The sequence below is a fragment of the Magnolia sinica genome, chromosome 15, assembly GCF_029962835.1.
Source record: "Magnolia sinica isolate HGM2019 chromosome 15, MsV1, whole genome shotgun sequence".
NCBI lineage: Eukaryota > Viridiplantae > Streptophyta > Magnoliopsida > Magnoliales > Magnoliaceae > Magnolia > Magnolia sinica.
In genome coordinates this window covers 6,498,596-6,512,265 of record NC_080587.1, presented here as the reverse complement: position 1 = coordinate 6,512,265, position 13,670 = coordinate 6,498,596, and the positions used below count along the sequence as shown (strand labels likewise).

Genomic DNA, 13,670 nt, shown 5'->3' with positions numbered 1-13,670 from the left:
ACCTAACATGACCAATTACATGTGATTACTCCAAACCCAACCTAAACCGACCCAAATTTAATCAACAGAAATTCAAATCTGGTTGGCATTTTTCAACCTGAACCCAACCCAAGGAGCTTGACGATTCAAGCCATACTCAGCTTGGGCCAGTTGGGTTCAGGTTTTCCCATACCCAAGTTGCAGCCCTAGTATCAATGCGTCAAGCTAGGGCCAGGCCAGGCTCTGATCACCTAACCCCTAGCCCTAATCAAGCTGAAAAGGCATTGGTCATGGTCTTGGCCTCATTGGGTCGTGCCATCCCATAAAAGTGGGAGTCCCATATGGGTGCATGATCCTATCAGTCCATCAAGTGGCTCCCATAGTGTAGATACCTTGTCGAATAATCATGCCTATTCACAAATTTGGCAGGTTGCCCATAGTTTACAAAACAAATGGATGGCTAAGATAAAGGGATCATTTTTAAGAAATCAAACTTACTAAGCGTAACACGTTTTGCCTAGAAGGCACAAATCATTCCGTCTTCGAACAAATGGACCAAATAATCTTTAGCTGCCTGCAGAAATATCACCTACTTAGATGAAGTAATCCACATATCTATGAAATGTCAAATTCATGGCAAGAAGTGGACAAAATGAACTTAAGCCCCACAGAAAATGGAAATATCATCGCCTTGGATGCACAAGGGCACATATCTTATAGAAGTTCAAATTTCAACTAGTAATAGTGGCGGAGGAATTGTATGATCCTCGATGCAAGAACATGCATCGCTTCCTCGAGTCTTCAGTTTGTATTAATGGAACCGTTGGTTCAGTCCCTTCAATGGTCAGCCCATAATGATTTGATGAGCACCATTTTGGATGAACCATACCCCAAAATTCTACCAAAGCAAAAGAGTTAAGCAACTCAAACCTTTGGCTGCCTTTTCAATGGGTTGTGGAATGTTGCCATCTAACTAGTTACAGTCACCAATACTGGGGTTGGGTCATCCTACAAAGAAGAATTTAAGGGCATGGTCCATCCATTGTGAGGCCTATCAAACCTACAGTCTGGATCAATGATGTAAAAATAGAACACCTGAGGGATACCATGCATATCATTGGACCATGTAATTCCTCATAGCAACAATGTATTGCCAAATGCATTCAATACAGTTAGGATGAATTTTGATTTCATAAACCAAAATTTTGGATTTAGTGAGAAGTATATGTTGTGAGCAGTAGAAAGCATAGAGATCATTGAAGGCAAGGAATTGAGACAAACTTCTCTAGACAAAGGCATATCAAGTTCTGCATTCCCTGCCATTTCAAAGATCTCAATCACTAAGTACATTGTACATGTGACACACATAGGGGATCCAGGCAGTCTAAACCATTGGCACCATTGGAAGCAACATGGCCTAATAATCAATCACACTGATGATCTCAACCAACTAGAAGGGAATAAACACATTCAAAAGAGAGCAATTTGTGGCTTGCATCGAAGGAGAAGATTATAACAACTGATTAGTCAAGAGGAGGATTTCTTCGACAATTCATTGCAGATTCCAGGAATAATCATGGCTAGGCGTGTTTGACGTAGACATGTACCCAAACACATTCCACTCTTTTGCAGAATCCAGAAATGGTTGTGCCCTCCTGTGGGAAATGAGAGTTTCTATAATGAGGGAGTTTGTTCCAATAGTTCAGGAAATTTTGAAGGAGCTAAATGTAAGAGTCTTCGTTCCCATTAATGCTCCAACAAGGGAAGTTAAAGGGCTCTCCTTCATGACTGCTCTGAAGTATTATCAAGAAGTTGGCTAGTTGCAAACCAAATGTAGGCTAGCAAGATCTACTATCACCCCAACAAGCCATTCAATTTGTTGAGAAACTCCCACGACTAGTTTCAAATTAGGCTACATGATGGCGTCCAAGTACAGGAGTAACTTTTGAGCCAGCATCAATTTACGAAAGATGTGGATAGAAGGTGATTCTCTCCTCACCATTCCTTGACTAGAGGAGTGTCCCCCTCCCTAGCACCTTAACCTTAAGGAAGCAGATTTCTTCTCATGAAGATAGACATTGGGTAGATTTCTCATATTCACCTTGAAGCAACTATCTTAGCATTTGTTTGGCACATTTGGGAGCTAGATACAACAATCTCATGTATAAGGATCATAGTTCTAAAGCTGTTGTGGCTTGACTAGCAACGCAGTCAACTCAACTAGACGAGGTTTCATGACCAAAAGCCTTACTCCATTGAAACCATTGACACAAAGTGACTCAAACCAAATCACTTGGTTCAATGCAAATCTGGGTTAACCATTTTGTGGGGTTTTTTTTTTTCTTATAAAGATGTAAAAGATTGAACTCGGAATTGCATGTTGACTCAACCCAAATAAACAAATTCGAGTCAAGTCCTCAGTTATAGAAATTAAAACTATGATGGCAATCATATACCAAACACTTGATGTGTGTGCTTGTGTTTCCCTTCTCTACTAAGGCTCCCCTTTTGAAGGTTTTCTTCTTTATATTTCTCACTTGTACATAAAATAATAATGATGATATTGTAAAGAGTATATAAACCTTTTCAATATAAATATATTTGTATCTCTTGTATTTCTTATCTTTGGTTTTGCTAACACAGTATTAGGGTGAGTTGAATCCTGTTTGACTTTGTTCATTTTGCTTGTTTATCTTATTATGATTTCATCTGACATATGCTTTGCGCATTACACTCTATTAGCTTTGACATCAAAAATTACAAATCACATCTATTTTGGGATCAAATCTTTTCCCATCAGATGACTACAATTGTGTTTATTTTGTATTTTCTTTACTTGAATTTAGTTTCTCAAACCCACCATCCACTGTTGATTTAACCTTGCTTTATTCACCGCTTATCAAGTTTTTGACATATGTCTATGTGAGAGTTGCACCTCGGAAAACCAATGCGAATCTTATCCATTGATTACATATTGATGATCTTGACCGTAGATCATGATAATCATGGGTCCTTGATGGATAGATTGCAATGCAATAGTTAATATGAAAGTGTCTTAAACATATGTGAACATAGGTTAATGGAGAAGGATTTCATTGGTTGTCCTTGGGAACTTGAGATTGGACACCACAATCACTGACCAAGGGAGAGTTGTGGGCCATGGATCTTGGTACTCTATTGTGCCAGGACCATCTAGCAAGTTGTTGGACAAACCTATGGTTATTAGCATTATTATGTGGTCATCTTGTGCAAGGGGACTAATGACAACTCAAGAAAGTCTCCACCATCAAGCACAATGACATGTCGGTGTGTGCCTTGCCCAACCCCACATAGGAGTGTGAGTGTGCCATGGGAGTAGGCTCCTGCTTTTGGACCTATTGGACACTTGAAATGGTGGATTGAGTTCAAGTCTCTAGACTAAGAGGCTTGTCATACGTGGACTATGATCGACTTAAGGATGTACCGGATCTGATTAATCCATAGACTTAAGGGTGTGTGAAGAGTTCAAGATCTTGATTATAGGTACTTTGGCTCACTTGACGAGGTCATGTAGCCAAAAAAAGACGGTGTAGCTTGGCGCATCCATAAATGCTCACTAAGGCTCACATGGTCCAACAAGGGATCCACTAATTTCCGAAGAAATTACTTATGTATTAGATCTTGGGGATCAAATGTTCATTAAGAGGTGTTCCATTGAGCTCGGCACTTAAAAAGGTTTTAAAAGCTTTTACAAATGTTTTCAACCATTAAGCTTTTGTTTTAATCGATAAAAAGGTTATTATTGCACTTAATGATGATTTGATGGTTTAGATATGGTGTTCCACCACTTGATCTGCAAGAAGATTGGTCATGATAGTGAAGGGATTGAGTTATATATAGGTACATAAGATAAGGCGGGATTACATGATTTAAATGTAGTAGGGCATGTGGAAACTTGTGGATGGTAAAGTACCACAATTGGTCTCCCCAAAACCCTAACTCCTTGTATATGGATGTTGTCCTAGAGGAAGAGGGGAAATGATAAAATCTCCCACATCGCCCCTGGGCATTAATGTATACCATTTGCTTCCCACTTCCTTCACATCACGCACATGTGTGGGGTCCACTTGAGTGAAGTGCCCTATGTGTTTCCCTTGTCCCTACTACAAGGGTTGACTTGTGGCTCCCATACTCTCCTTTGTCTAGGATAAATCTGAAATAGATCTCCTATGTTGGAGGATCAACACTGTCAAGTGATGGGTCGTCGACGACATCGATCAAGGTAATCCTAATCGTAGGATTTATGTTTTTCATTCTTAGAAACTTGAGAATATCTTAACAAGGATACATAGTGATGTAAAATCTAAAACAAGGTTTTTGAACATTGTCAAACTCCACTTTGTTTTGCTAAACAACACTAACCACTCAACAACATGCTCGACATAATGTATATTTTGATATTAGGATGTAGATTTTGGCTTCCTTGATGTGTTAGAGTACACAGTCATTGGTGTGCATACATTACAATGTATTTGACTGTGAGAGTACACATATTCAGTTATCCTATGGTGCACCATATCCTTGAAGGTAATGGTGCATCTTTTAAATTCAATTTACATTTATTTTAAGCTTATCTTTTATAACAAGTGATCTATAAATAAGAGCTAGTGGGGGGAGAGAGAGGAAGAGATGAAAAAAAATATTTTCTTCCCCCTCTTTTCTTCATCTCGACATCTTCCACAATGCACTCTTGAATTTAACATGTTATCAGAATCATGATAGCTTTCTTATTTATAATCTCTCTTATTTTGTTCATTTCCCCAATTTCCATTCTTACAATTTGTCATGAAGTTTTGAAGGGTTGTTACTAGCATATTTGTCAGGAAATAAAAAGGGCCTCATCATGTGCCGACAACTGTCAAAAGTGTTGACTGATTGTCATCCAACCATCGGAAATGATGTCGGATCATCATACAGCCACCATAGGCGTTGAAAAATCATAATGCAGCCACTAGAGATGCTATCAGGACATTCTATGGCCATAAAAAAATGCTATCAAAACATTCTAAATCCCCCGGATGTGTGGTCGCATAATACAACAACCACCAGAAGAGTAATAAGTTCTTTGCTAGCAACCGAAAATGCATGTGACTCACATCAGCCAACATAAGTGCCTACAATTCAAATCCCATCCAACACAAGCGTTGGAAGTACAATTAGCTTATTCCAGTCTCCGAAATCTGGCAAGCTTGACATGTAAGATATACATGCTCTAGAGTCTTAGAGTACACTGTTTGTGATGTGCATGTATTACAGTATATTTTGGGTTTGAGAGTACACATTCAGTTGTCCTATGGTGCATCACATCCTTGGAGATAATGGTGTGTCTTGCCAATTTGATTTCCATTTATTTTAAACTTACCTTTTATAATAAGTGGTATATGAAACCAGTGTTGCTTCAGGAATGCTTATTGATTCACTATGTATTTGCCAGGGAGGTTTGGGGTCTTTTTCTCTAATTGTTCAGGTTACTATGGGTGTTCCCGAAGACGATAAAGGAATTTCTCATTGCTTGGCACAGTGGGAGGATAGAGAAAGAAGGGAAAAGGTTGTGGCGATTAAGTTTCTTAGCGAGTCTATGGCCTTAATGGGGGGAAAGAAACCGTCGTTGCTTTAGGAACAAAATGAGTGGACCGGTGCAAGTGTTCAATAGGGCAATTCTTAATATGAAGGATTGGGTGGAAGCATAGATTTTTCAATCTTCTCTCGTCCTTTGGGGGGCGTTTCACTGGGTGTAGTTGTATTTTTGTATATTTGCATGCTTTGGCTTCAGCCTTTTTATAATATATCATCATTGATCCAAAAAAAAAAAAAAAAGTGGTATATGAATAAGGCTGGTAGAGGGAACGAGATGAAGAAAATATTTCTCTTTTCTTCATCTCCACGTCTTCCACAACGTATTCTCTTGAGTTGAACTTGTAAGATTTTGATTACTATTTTCTTTTCTTTGTTTGTCAAGTCATTGTTATCTATTATGGGATGTGGTTCATGTATTTACTACACAATGATAAACTTATTTCTACATATGTTATCCGTAGCTCTCAACCATTTTCTTCAAGAGGATTTTGGATGTGAGTGACATTCTTATAACTCAATGGTTCTCTAGTTCTAGTAAACCCTATTGTTTTGAATAAGGTTGGTTTAGACTCACATAGAATAGTCGAGATTTAAAAAAGTGACCAACGATTGCTATCTATATAGTGGAGCTTAGATTGTCTAAGTTAATACTGAGTCGACAAGGATGCAACACCTTTTATGCCCAAGAGATCTAATCTAGTAGGAGTTCCCTAGCCTTTTATCATTTCGAAAATAGAGAAATGCTTCAATTTTCTTAGAGCAATATAAGTTATAGTGCTCCTAATTGCATTTGGTTGCATTGGGGCTCGTGGACTGTTGTATCCATTGATCTAGATTGTTCATTGGGTCCAACGAACATTCCTAGTCTACCATGCAAGAATCACACCAATCTAACAAATATTAACCACTCATTCAATGCTCTCTAATTTGGACAGTCAAGATCATTTACACATAAATAGGTCCAAGCAACAATTCGATCCATCTATTTGTTAGAGATCATGATGGATTGTTTATCATTCTAAAGAATCCTTTTGTTAGGCAATCATAGCCACCCCATCCATGTCCTAGAACAAGGAAGGGTATGGAAAATAAGTCCAAATCAAGGATGGATTGGATCATCCAATCAGTGCATTTTTTGAATGGTAGCTTGAGGAATATTTTCTGAACTTAATGCATAGTTCAGATCAATTGATTGAACTGTCTAACTAAAATTCTCATCATTAGTCTTTCGTTTTAGTTTTGTTAAAACTTACGAAGGAAATCCCAAATCCAATATTAGTTTTTCATTTGTGAAGTTATGCTTCCAAATACACACTTTTTGCATCAATTTGAGATGGAGTTTGAAACATATCATTCATGTACCTCATCATATCAAGGGAATTAGGGTAGTTCATTTATTACATTCTTTTTCTCCCAATGTCAACATGTCAATGATTACGTTTATGTAGAGTATAGGAAGGTCATTTTTAATTCTCTTAGTTGATGATTTATACTGAATGGAGTTTACAAGGCCCTATTCATAGAAATGAGACTTGATCAACCTCTTTTTAAAAAATCTAGTATTTTTTGTTTGCTTTTAACATAGGCATTTGCTCCAAACAAAAGTTTACTACCCATCATTTAAGGTAAATGATGCAAAAATAAATAAATGAATGAATGAAGAATGTTGTAAAAATTTAAAACTACATAAGAGTATTTAGCATCAAGTTTAGTTGGAACAAGGTATTCCATAATGGCAACAGTGCCCGTAATGGCAATAATGCTTAATAAAAAATTATTTTTTAAAAAAAAAAAACTATTTTGGCCCCATAAGGGCCATTGTAACCGTTACAGGACCGTTACAGGTCATTACAAGACAATTCTGAGGTCAATTTTTCCATAACAGCCGTTACGACACCATAACGAGGGATGGTTGCCACCATTACTAGGGATACCTTGAGTTTGAAGCATAACTACTTAACTTGAAACCACAAAGAAACTCAGGTCCGTAAGTTGAACAACAATCATTGAATAGCATTTCAACAAATGGAAAGGAAACATAGACTTCAAATAGTTTTTAGCAGCAAAAAACAACAATGACAGATTGGCCATCCATGCTCCTAACAATATTTTGTAGTTCCCATACATCTTGGATTGCTACTAAAGCTTCAGCCATCCAATAATTAACTCCCCTAGAATAGAAAGCAGTTAGCTCCCTTACCTAAAACAAAAACAAAAACAAAAATTAAAAAAAATTAAAAATTAAAAATTAAAAAAAAAAAAAAAAGGACCATGAGACTAATACATGTGCGAATATTAAGACTCTTCAATGTATGAAAATCCATATAAGATTCTTAAAAGCAAGGATCACCCAGCAATAGAAAGGAAAAATGCTCAAAAGTAAAAGCTCATTGAGAACACAAACATAACATATTCCTAAATTTGCCTAGTATGCGTTTATATTATTACATTGCTGTTTAATCCCCACTGGATTCATAGAGAATAGCCGAAGATACTCGTTGATTTCAGGGGGCCTAAGTTGTATAAGCCAGCCATGTTGTAGTGGTTTGTGCACCTCAGAGCTCTAACCTTTTGTAGCGTTCTCAAGTTCTTTTAATATAAAATGTTATTGTGCTTTGATATTTCTGACATGTAAAATGGTATCAAAGAAGTTTAATTGTGTTTCAATATGATTTTGTTTTGAGTTGGATTGAGGTTGACCAGATTAGTAACCAAACCTCGAGATAGAGAACAAAATCAAATCACAAGAGCACATCTATGAGCAAATGAGCAAGGGAGCCATCTACTTTCCTAAAAATTGGATCAGGAGACTACAAAGATCTTGCAGATGAAACTTTCACCATTACATGGAATATGCATTGTAGGAAAACCTTTCTAACAGAGCAAGCCTTGCCCAATTACAACCTCCCAAGTAGGAATCCATTAATCGATTGGTTCAATCAACCAAACCTATGACTTTCAAGTCACAACTTTTGAAGACTGTCATGGTACCTTTTGAAGAAATGTGGGTGTGAAAATCACCCTGTTTTAGAGCATTAAAAGAGCTTACAGCCCAAGAATCCCAAGTTCTATATTCAACTAGGAAGTTAAGGCCAAAGCATGCTCACCCAAACTAAAACATCAATAGTTCAAGCTAAGCATTGTAAAAGTTGAGTCCAAGTAGGAAGCTATAGCCAAAATATCCAGACATACACGCCAAAACTAAAACAGCAATCATTCAAGCCAAGCATTGCAAGAGCCCATTTGGAACCTCGTATTGGTCAATACAAAACAGACCAATGCATGCATTTTAAACTGGATTGGCGCAAATATATATATATATATATATATATATATAATTTGTTTGAACTGCAAGCATTGCCAATCCTGGATTGACCAATACAACAATCCAAATGGGCACTAAATGTACAGAATGCTCAAATAGTCAAATCCATCAATCTGAACTGCCCATTCAGTCCTAACAGTGTCATATGGCTGATCAAACAATCATAACCATCCAATCCAAACAAAAGCAATGGGTGAACAGACAGATACCCACGCATCGAATGAAAGTAGCTGTGGGTATCAACAGCTCACAGGACTGATACTTCCGTATCTCCCAAAGAGCCACAGTCCCCAGCCTGAACCTGTGGGGCTTCCGCGGCTTCCTCCCTGATGAAGGCCCTGCTCTTCCAAAACCGATACACCATCAAAACTCAACAAAGACAAATATAATAATAATAATAATAATAATAATAATAATAATAATTAAAAACACACACACACCTGCCTGTGCATTTGCAGGTACCTCATCCCGTCCACTCGCTTGACTTTCCTGTTTTATTCTAATTCTTTTTCAGAAACTTCAAGAATCCAACGAATCAACAGGAGAAAAATAAAATAAAAAGAGGATCAGAAATGGAAGTGAGAGAAGTCCCAAGGCCGGGGTTGGGCGAGCCGATGACGCTGGATCTTCTTGAGATCCTGTAAGTTAGAAAAGGGGGAAGAAATGGAAATTTGATTTTCAGGGGTTTTGAGAAAGACCCAAATAGGGGAGAAAAAGGTACACCATCAGCAGGACCACCTGAAATGGTAGTCTATGGGAAGTGGTGCAGCAGACATCGTGGCCTACACCCTACCTGATTGGAGCTGTTAATCGAGTGTCCTGAACCGTGGAAGGCACCATGGATTATATGATTCGTCCGACCCTTACACCCTATGCAAATGGACGGATGACGATGAAATGGCAGGAGATTCATCATCGAGAAGCGAAAAGTCATCAACCCAACAGGGCGAGTCTAGCATGGCCGACCGTCCATGGTGGGGGCCTTAAAGACGAGTGATTCTGACCTACATGTATGGCGGAAGGCTTGGTGACTGCATTTTAAAATGGTATCACGGGCTGCTGAAACGAGAGAGAGAGAGAGAGAGAGAGAGAGAGAGAGAGAGCTGACCTTGTTGAGTCGTTCGAGCGGGTGGACGCCATCTGGTGGGAGTTGAGAATCGGCAGTTCGGCGGTGAGGAGCGACGGGAGAAATGCTTTCTCCTCCTCGCCATGGGATTGTGCCCTCAGAGAGAGAGAGGGAGAGAGAGGGCTGAAGATTTCAAGATGTTCTTTTCCCGCTAGAATTTCAATACGTCCGTCATGTGGAGGGATGTACGGCTCGCACTTGTGCTTCAGCTGAGCTCGGGGTGGGAGAATGAACGGTCCGATGGGGGAATTGGATTGCTTGGGGTGCCAGGCAACGCCGACCTCCGTGCTGTGTTGACATCACCAAGAAATCTGGGTTGCCTGGGGTGCCAGGCCCACACGATGTGTTTTATATCCGGAAGCGGATTGGCTGGTGTACCACACACCAGCTATATAGCTGCTGTAGGTACGTGTCGTGCGAAGACGAGCACTGACGGTCCTCGACCTCTGTGTACGAACGGTTCAAAGGAGATCAAAGTTACATGGGCCCCACAGTGATGTATTTATTTTATCTACACCGTTCATCTATTTTTAGAGATCATTTTAGGCATTATCCAAAAAAACGAATCATATCCAAAGATGATGTGGACCACACCATATATAGCAACGGAGATAATGATTTTCACCGTTAAACAGTTTGTAAGGCCAATCCGCTTCCTTTATATCCAGACCGTTCATCCATTTGGCGATAACGTTTTAGGAAGAGCCTAAAAATGGGGCGCGGATTGGCTACTGACAGGTTGAGTAGCGAGATTGGGATTGAAGTGACTGCACCAAGTTGGCCCATCATGATGTATGTTTTGTATCCACGCCGTCCATCCATTTGGAGATATCATTTTAGAGTGAAATCTAAAGAATGAGTCACATTCAAAGCTCTAGTGGACCCCACCACAGAAAACAGTGGGGAGAGTGACACCACTGTTAAAAACTTCTACAAAAGTTTTCCATCAAGCTGATATTTGTGTATTCCCTTCTTTAATGTCTTTTTTAACCTTTGAATAGGTTGGATTCTGAAAAAACATCACGGTGGGTATTAGGAAGGTTTCAACGGTGTGCATCAATCTTCCTGCTATTTTCTGTGGTGGGGTCTACTAAAGCTTTGGATCTGCCTTATTCTCTAAGTAATGCATTAAAATAATATCTCTAAATGAATGCACGTTGTGTATACAACACATACATCAGAGTAAGGTCTGGTGACATAACTTCACTAGCTAGTCTAGCTAGTCAACCTGTCGGTATCTAATCTGCAACGCCCAAAAATGGTGCAGATCCGAAGCTCAAGTGGTCCATATCACAGAAAGGGATAATGACATACACTTTTGAAACTTTCCAAGGGCTACCATGTTGTTTATTTGAGACGTGGCCTAGCTAGAAATGCGGCCCCTAGCAAGGTGGCTAGTGGTATGTGCCATGTGAGCCCACCATGATGTACATATTTTATCCACCTATACATCAATTTTTTGCTGTCAGTTTGGGCTTACAGTGACTCGATGTTCACCGTTAAAACCTCTAAAGGTCCAATATAATGTTTATTTAACATCCAACCTATTTTGTTCACATAGATATGAACCAAAGTTAGAAAACAAATATCAACTTGATCTAAAACATTTATGGCCAGAAAAGTTTTTAATGGTGGGAGGTCAATCAACACAATCTCTTGTGATGTTATAATCTGCCTCTTTTTTTTATTCATACCTAATTATTTGAAGAAAATGGATGGATGGCATGGATAAAACACATCACATGAATGAAACACTTGACTACAAGCCACATGCTGGTCTAGACTCCCGGTCTCTGTCAATCCCCATCTATTTATTTGTCATCCAACCAATTCATACCGTTAGGTAGACTTAGATGAAAGAAAACATAAATATCAAATCGATTCACAACTTAGAACCCCTAAGATTCAACGGTAGAGTTCAATTTTCTTTGCTTTTCTATGGTGTGGTCCACTTGAGCTTTGGATCTGCCTCGATTGAGCTCATGCCTGATATAATCTCACAAAGTAAATAAATGGTGTAGATATAACACATACATCATGGTGGGCTCCACAGAAGTTGATGATGTCAACACACCACTAAGGTCGTTGTTGTGTTGCCCACCACGCAATCTGCTTCCTCTGATGGGAAGTTGAGCTGGAGGCCTTGCACCTGGGCCTTAAGTGTAAACAGTGTTACAAATGGGCCCAGCTGTTGCAGCCCAAATGGAGGCTTGCAATTATCCAGGTATGGGCGAAGTTGGCTAGGTCGCCCAGTATGCCCGACATAGCAGGTCCAAGCCCAAGCATTACTTAATCAAACCTGGCTCAGCCTGAAAATTGATAAAATCCCTATTTCCCTTTGGATTTTTCTAATACATTCATTTATCAAGTCAGCTACACATCTTTAAAGATAGATAACTGTCCGAGGACCAAAATGGCATATTTATAAGGTCAAGCAAAAATGAGGTCAGGTCAGTTGGGCTAAAATGACCAAGGGCTAAGCCCCAACCCAAAAATAGATCTGGCCATGCATGCAAAGCCCAAGTTTGACCCATGGGCAAAACTAATAGGTCCATGCCCAGCCTAAAGCTGGGTCAGGCTCACCGGGTTGGGTGGGTAACCTGGCCTGATCCCACCCTTATGCCAAGAACTCACTCATCCTATCAGGGACCGGTTCATGGTCTGGACCTGGGCCTATTTTCAGGCCGAGTTAGTGTACCCCAACAGGATAGCCTGGCCTAGCTTTACCATGCTAAGACCAAAATCAAATTGAGCTGGATGGGCCTAATGTTTGCTAGTTGGACGAGCCTAGACGGCTGTAACATCTAAGACCTCAGATGGAGCAACGCGACTGGGCTGCGACCAGCCAGTGATGTGGGTTTAACCCTGACCGTAGCGCCCACCTTGATGTGTGCATTGTACATCCATGCCGTCCATCAGTTTTTTCAGCTTATTTTAGGGCATGGTTACAAAAACAATTCAGATACCAATTTCATATGGACCACACCACAGGTAACAGTGATTATTGACCATTAAAAACTTTTTGTGGGCCACAAAAGTTTTGGATCAAGCTGATTTATTTTTTCTTTCATCTAGGTGAGTGTGACTTTATCAATGGTTAGATGGTCAATAAACATTGGGTGATCGTAGGAAAGTTTTTAATGGTGGACTTTCAATGAACACTATTTCTTGTGGCGTGGTCTACATGAAATTTGTATCTGGTTCGTTTTTTAACGCTGCTCTAAAATAAGCTGTCAAAACCATTAGACGGTGTGAATGCAGAAAGAGATGCTGTCCAATAAGAGAACTATAACTTGTTTGGTAAATGGGGGCGTTCTCAATGCATTGATGATATGGGTATATTTAGTTTTGATATTGAACTGATTTTTATTTGTTTTTCTAATGTTAACCGAATGAAACTCATTCACTCAAAATATTAAAAATCATATATATATATATATATAGAGAGAGAGAGAGAGAGAGAGAGAGAGAGAGAGAGAGAGAGAGAGAGAGAGAGAGAGAGAGAGAGAAGAAGGTATTATGCGCTCGTATGTTACCTTCCCATGAGATCGAGTGCTAGCAACACGTTATTTATCATATGGTAAAAATTTTAATTAAACGATGAGATTTTATAGGGGAATTGGA

General features: G+C 39.3%; 1 long non-coding RNA gene across 1 annotated transcript; it reads right to left on the bottom strand.

The window, feature by feature from the left end:
- Positions 1-471: 471 nt before the first annotated feature.
- Positions 472-9,923, bottom strand: LOC131227282 (uncharacterized). Its single transcript, XR_009162157.1, has 5 exons — positions 9,714-9,923; positions 9,361-9,558; positions 9,130-9,258; positions 7,721-7,795; positions 472-553 (listed from the first exon to the last, which is right to left on the bottom strand). It is a non-coding gene; the product is annotated as an uncharacterized LOC131227282 (long non-coding RNA).
- Positions 9,924-13,670: the final 3,747 nt, after the last annotated feature.